Below are 7,532 nucleotides of genomic sequence, written 5' to 3'. Positions count from 1 at the left end.
ATTCTTGTGACACCCTTAGTGCTGCCTTTTCCCCTGGGCCGCCTCCTTTTTTTTTTTTTTTATTTTGGATGATGATGAAAAGGAGACTTAGGAGGCCTAGGTCCACCATTGGATTCTCTATGATTGATGAAATATATGTTTCCTTTTAGTCTAGAATTTTGCTTTAAATGGCAAGTCTTTGGTTGGACCATAGCTTAATTTTTCATAAAAAAATTTGCTGCCCTATTCCCCGTCATTATAGAGAATAATCATCAGGAAGAAATTTCAGAAAAATAAAACAAAGGAAACATTCATTTTTTTTTAAAAAAAAAATACTTGGCTACCAAAAAAAAAAAAAACACTCGGCAAACTTCAACAAACAATTTAAGATATTTTGACACAATAAATAAATAATATTAGTAAAAATGATATTTTATTATATAATCATAGAAATGATGAAATCGAGCTTCTCCATAAGTATTCTTATCGATACCTGCATGCAAGTGGATGTTAAAAAAAGAGAAAAGCATAAAGTTGCATTTGAGAGGCACGAACGATAATATAAAAAAATAGTAACAATATTCATAAAATATTTAATAATTCATGAACAATTCAGAATTCATTGGTTGAATAGCTAGTGGACAACTAAATAAAGTGCAAGAGTATGTGGACCACTGAAGAAACTTCTAGTGATCGAGAGAGAACTCAGATTTTGCCCCATATATGTTTTGTCACGAATAGAATATTTCTTGCTCGACCCATAAAACGATGAATATATATTTTCTGATAGGGTGTAAACCAATATCATTGAAGAAATTAAGTACACGGCAAGAGAACTATATGGTTGAAATTTGAAAAGCAAACAATTTGATTTGCTTCCGCATTCTACTTTGATGTGAGCTGCTTAACTTTTAAGAATCATATCATATCTAGCTCAATAAAATGTGGGGTGGTGGTGGAGCTGGTGGACCACCCATTCCACTTCTCCTTTCTTTTGATATGAAAATTACTAGAATCCCCTAACATGATGAAAATGACATAACACCTTCTTGGGTATTTTTTTTTTTTAAAAAAAAGGTACTGTTTTTCTAGGCATGAATTAGTGAGGCAGAAAGTTAAACATAAGATGTGCAATTAATGCGTAATGAAGAAAAAATTTGTAACATAAAAAATAAATTGATATTAACAAATGTAGTGTTCATGATACTATCTCATATGAATCTATTACAAATTGAAAATTTGGTCATAACAAGTTTGGTAATTTATATATGAAAATATTACATCACCTACTCAGCAAGCCATAAAGCATAGATCTGTATCCACTTTAGTTTTATGAAGGGAGCTAATTATGCATGTATATACCATGCCAACTAAATTCATATTTGCACCAGAGAATGAGACCCTTTCCACACCGATAAGAGCTAATAGAGACAAAACAAAATACAGGGTGGGTAGGCATTATTTGTGCATCCCTGTTGCTGGTCCTCTCAAAGCATTACTACTACTTTTCAGCAGTTTTGGTGGGCATCTTCCATCCCATCCGAGTCGCTGGCCTTGCATCATTCCAAAGAACCTCCCTTCCATTCCTTCTTTATTCTCAAAGAACCTTCTTTCCGTTCCTTCTTATACTTTTCTTTTCCTCTCTTTTGATTTGTGGACTACAAGGAAGCTTCCTGTCTATTTCCCACCAATCCATAAGATGCCCGAAGATCTAGTTAGCTTTTTGATTTCTACGTCGGAAGAGTTTTGACTCGCCACCTGAAGTAATTCTTACCAAGAAACTTGAAGAAGAAGTTTTTTATTCTTTGTTTCGGTTTTCTGGAGAGGATAGGATAAGATACAGAGCATCAAGCTTCATTCCTGAGCAAGGAAACAGACAAGCAGAAATTAATGGGGTTTGACTGGCCAATACCACTCCAAACGGTCCCTAACCTTCAGAAATTTGAAGCAAGAACAGCCCATCTTTTTCTCCGCAAGAAACAAAGAGGAAAAGTTAAACAGGCTCATCTGTTCACAGCGTTGCACACAGAAGAGACCGCATGCCTTGAGACATAAATCTAGCAACTGTATAAATAAATTCGGAAAATGATAGAATGATACCCAACTAAGCTTTGTTTTTTCATTCGCTGAATGACATTTGTTTGTGATTGCTTGGATCTTCATGCCGTATTTTGAGTATTATGTGCAGCCCTTCTCCCCTCCTATTGTGCATGTGTATGTGTACGTGAGAGAGAACGGGAGAACATCTGCGTTGCTTTACCTTGAGGAATAAAATTATTTATCTCAAAAAAAAAAAAATATATATATATATATATTTGTTCATGCATGAGATCGTAGTAGCAGCAGCCCCTGATGTCTAAACTCGTTCTAACACTCAAAGGAGTTGGATGAAATATATCTATAGAAAAGTTAATAGTCTTGTAAATTGAATATAATGATATGTGTTGCTGGTCATGCGAAATCTATTTTGAGGATGACTATGACAAATATTTTATTTGAATTATTAGATATTTTATTTTTCAATGCCCATATGAAGATGCCTTTATTCTGAATTGGTTTAATAAATATGGGTTTAAAAAAAAAATTTGAGGCCTATAATTTGACTTGATCAAATATGCATATCTTAATAATTTTGAGCTAGATAAAAATAATATATTATTTTTTTAATATATTTCAAACTCTCAAGATCAACAAGCTGATGAAAACGTAAATCTTATCATGATACTGGCCAGCAAACCTCTGATATCATGAAATATCAAAATTTTCATGCATTATCACTGGAACAAAAGGGGAAAAAAAAATACAAAACTTGAAAAAAGAATGATTTTAAAACATGTGGCATCATATTTTGTAATTGTATTAATGGGTCAAATCAATGAACATCCGTTAATGTCTATGAAATTAAACTGAACTGATAATAATTATATATATATAGTATATATATATATATATTATTATTTTCTAATGCAGAGGTTTAATTAAGAACGACCCATACTCTTAAAATAGATATTTTTTTTATGAAGAGACATGAATATATATATATATTTTTTAAATATATATATATTTTTTAAAATTATTCGTGTCTCGTCGATGACATCCCAACGGACATTTTTCTTGCCGAGTGGGCAGATGGTACTTTAATTTTTATCAAAAATTATTTTAATATCAAAATTTAGATTTCAAAATTTAAATTATTTTATTTCTAAAAACCTTGAAATTAAGCCCTCGCCGACAACGGTTTATTGGTTCTGATATAAAGCAAAACGTTATTTTTTTTTATTATTTTAAAAATATCCAACACTTATGTAGGCTCTTTGCTTGCGAGCTACTTGCCAGGTAACAGACGGGGGCGGGGAAAGCAACGATTTTTTTCGTGGGCAAAATACACCTTCGTCCAAGAATCTCGTATGGCTTACAACCTCCCTTATCATAAAAATAAGGGGGAGAAAAAAAAAAAAAATTCTACCTCATGATGTTCGCATCTGTAGGCAATTCTCCCTCAATACTTATGAATTGAAATCATGCTCTAGTTTACTTGGATGACAATTTTCTCTTGCATCTTTCAAGGAGTGCTTCAGCTGGGCTGTGTGACATTGTATGTAGAGATAAAAAATCTCGGACATGCGGAGGAAGTTTTTTGGATAAAACATATATATTATGTTAAACTGAACATGAATTAATACGTCTCCATAAATATCTAAAAATTGAATAGAAAGATCTATTTATAAAATTTTAAAATATTAATCCGAAATGTGTGACCACAAAAGCAGTCATCTAGACGGCAATATTATGAGTCTCACAAAAAATATGTGGAAGATTTTTGGAGCTTCATCCCAATAACAGCTGAAGGGGTGACCTATGCATATCATGCTAGAATATGTGTGGCCATTCCTCGGCCTAAAAAAAAATGCGTTTTTACTTTCCACCATTGGAAGGGATTTCCACGGCATCTGGATCCTGGAGAGAGGGAGAGAGATTGGTGGGCCAAATAGAGACCTCCAAGCTTGGGACATATGTCAAACCGGTTCCAGCCTTCCATGATGGGACAGTGGAGAACAGTGCCCAAGAGAGAGGGTTTCAGATGGTTGGCCTAAGTTGGAAGGCAAAGATGCGTCAATTCTTTGAATACATGGGTGTGAGGATGGACACGTTCAACTAATCTGAGCCCAGAAAGTTGAGTATCAATGCTTCTAATCGAATTTTTTTTATATATATATTTTGAAGACATCAACCATGACCCACTGCAGTGTGGCCCGGGCATCGCAACATGTTGTACATTCTTGAAAGGCCACCATCAAAAAAATCGATGATCACCAAACAATGTGCATCGTGTATGGCACGGCATGCACTCATGGACTGCTTCTAACGACGACCATCAAACAATATACATCATGTATGACATGGTCTGTGTTCGCTGACTATCTTGTTTGATAGAGGTTTTTCTTTTGATTTCTTCCATCCATAACTGCACCATAGTCTAAAGTGCTGCACGAGCACCTTAGAAGGATCCATTCTTCAAGGACATAGTGCGGTTGCCTATTAAATCTCGATGGAAGATTGACAATGAATGGTAGTTCATATTAAGCTACATCTAAGAACAGTCTCTTCACCAATCGTCTGATGTGGATGCTTAATCAAATACAGTGCAACAATTCACAAAAAATCAAAAAAACTGTGCAGTTCATCTATTGCATCAGTTACGCTTAATGGGCCAGGGAATGGGCTTACGCTTGGCTCGGGCCACACAACCGTCACATATTACCCACGAAACATCGTCTTCCCTCGTTTTTTTTTCCTCCCAAAAGGATGCTCAATCTTAAATGGTTTGGGTAGCTGTTACTGTACATCTTTTTTTTTGACTGTGACCACCATCGTACATCAACATTAGAAAGATGGGGTTAGGAGTGGCCCTTCAATTTGTGAAGAGTGCTGGGCTTGGATAGACCTGGCGAGACATTTTTATTTTTTAGTTTTTTCCTTGTCCTTTTTGGGTGAACAATTTGCTAAGAGCATGCTTATTTACCCAATAGACTAAGGCAAGAAACAGGAAAACCTCCATTATCTAAAATTCTTCAATTTTTCAAGACCTTTCTTCAAGAAACCAAACATAGAGCAAGTCATAAGATATTATGAGATGGGCCAGATCCATCATGGATCTAGGATGAATTTAATCATTTTCCCTCCTCTTTTTTCTTTTCATGTGCAATAGCAATATGCATTCAGATGATTTCATTCTACATCTACAATGAATCTGGTCCACTTCATAATTTTTTCTAAGTCATTCAGAATCATGTGCCGAAAATCCAACATTAGCTAGTACCAGCACAACCAATGACCGCCCATTCTTTGACTTATTCTTGATAATGATTTATAGGATTATAATAGAAGTAGCACAAATTGCTACATCAAAGAAGGGTGAAGAAAGCAAAAAGAAAAAAGATCTTTCCATTTCAGAATTCCCATCGGCAATTTACATAGAAGTACACAAAGGATAACCACATATCTATTTGGTCAAGGTGAGGATGCAGCTAAAACAAGGTCATAGTCAAATAGTTGCACTTGATGGACAAATATTTGACTCAAGTGATCCTAATTAATAGTTTTCCTTTTTTTTTTTCTCTCGAGCACGAAACCCACGAGAAGAAGAAAGTGTCAAATGGCACAGACTGCACCACGTAAGCTTCGGATCGGAAAACTTGAATCAGATGAGCAGTACGCCAGAATGAAGCTTCTAGAAATGTAGAATTCATTTTAGGTCTAGCGAAGGTGTGAAAAGAATGAGGATACTTGGGAAAGGTTACCATTTCAAACTACGAAGACAAGCACCTGGACGTAAACAATTCGACGTGGATGACAGTGAACATCATTTTCTTGGTTGAAGGCGTGATTTATGCTCCTTGCCTTCGAGTGAAAAAGCCCATTCTTTTATATTTGTAGCACTTGCAGGAGAAATGTAGTGGCTAAACGAAAATGACCAAAAGAGAGTTCTGGGTTTGAATTCACCGTTCTCCCCCCTTACATATGATTAGATTTTGAGCGAAACTGCTTGTAAGCTCTTTCTCTGAAGCACTCCCAAGAGCAATGGGATGAAAGAGAAAGGGGAAAAAAAAACAAAAAAGGACTGAAAAATAATCATCTTAAGTTACGAGAAATTATTAGATGGATCAGGTCCGGTGGACCAATCCAATAGCCATTCGCTGTATTATCCTTCCTTGTATTTCCATAATACAAGATCAAAACAGGAGTGAGAATTCATCTTGTCATCCACCATATATACGTGCACATGGCCTGAAATTTGGACTGATCCATTGGATCTAATCAATCTAATAATTTCTCTTAGGTTATCGACTTAAACGACGTGCGCTTCATCTATTTAGCATTATGATTTCAAAAGATTTGTGCCATGTTCTCCCAAAAAAAAAAAAAAAAGGATTTGGTCATATGCTCTGGGTTGGACATAACATAAATGAGGTAGCCCTGCATTCTTAATGGGGAAACCTGTTCTCTCTCTAGGAAAAAAAATCCTATAACTTCGTTTGATTAGGATATCACCAAGGATCGATCTGTGACTCATGATCAACTGTTGTATGGAGAGGGTCGTCATTCTAACAGCTTTAGCTTTCCGGTTTCTCTGGAACTGTTGCTGTGTGGAAAGATGCTGCACATGGTGGTGTAGTTTCCTTCTTTTGAGGGTTTGCCTCCAACGTTCTTTATGCTTTGTTGTGTTGCTGTCAAAGCTTTTTCCCTGCAGAAGCGAAATCCTTGAAATTGTTCTCCAGACGATGGATGCCCATACAATGCTCTTTCATATCAAGCTTGAACTTGAGACGGTCGCAGGGTGCAACTTGCTGCTGGTCCATTAATTCCAATTACCACCAAGTGGGCAAGTTGTTGTGATGGTTGCCTTCGTGGAAGTTCTTAGTGAGTTGGCGTCAAACATCACAACATGGAACGGTAGCGTAGAAGTCTATCATCTCTTGGCTAGCGTCCGATGGATGAAACTGTTGCACAAGCAGCCTTGCACAATCTTCTTCCCCCTTTATAGGACCAAGACTAGTTCCCACCCACATATATCATCTACCTAGAATGGCATGAGCCCCACCTTTTCTGTTCCCCGAAAGAAAGCTGGTCAATGAAAAAAATATATATCTATGAAAAAATAGCTTTAGATTCTTACATTCCATTGAAATAAAAAATCCATATGAAATATGAGAAAGAGATATAGGATAAATCATTGTTATCCCTAATATATATTAAATTTCAGCATAAGATAGCACAAGGTGAAGTTTTGTTTTTGCTGAGAATTTTGTTTTCCCGTTTTCTGAGTCTATTGTCCCGCCGACAAACAGAAATTTTTGTTTTCCGATTGAGGACGATAAAGACATTTACTTCATGGTTACTTTTTGCTAATAAAGGAGCATTTTGATATCTTCACCATATAAAACAGGATAAAAGGTGAAATCGGGGAATTCTTGGGATTTTAGAGAATAACTGATCCTGGTTGTCGCCAATTTAACCAAGTATCGGGATCGACATGTTTGGCAGTTATCAAC

This window comes from Elaeis guineensis, chromosome 3 (assembly GCF_000442705.2).
Source record: "Elaeis guineensis isolate ETL-2024a chromosome 3, EG11, whole genome shotgun sequence".
Classification (NCBI taxonomy): Eukaryota; Viridiplantae; Streptophyta; class Magnoliopsida; order Arecales; family Arecaceae; genus Elaeis; species Elaeis guineensis.
This window is presented reverse-complemented; position numbering follows the sequence as displayed.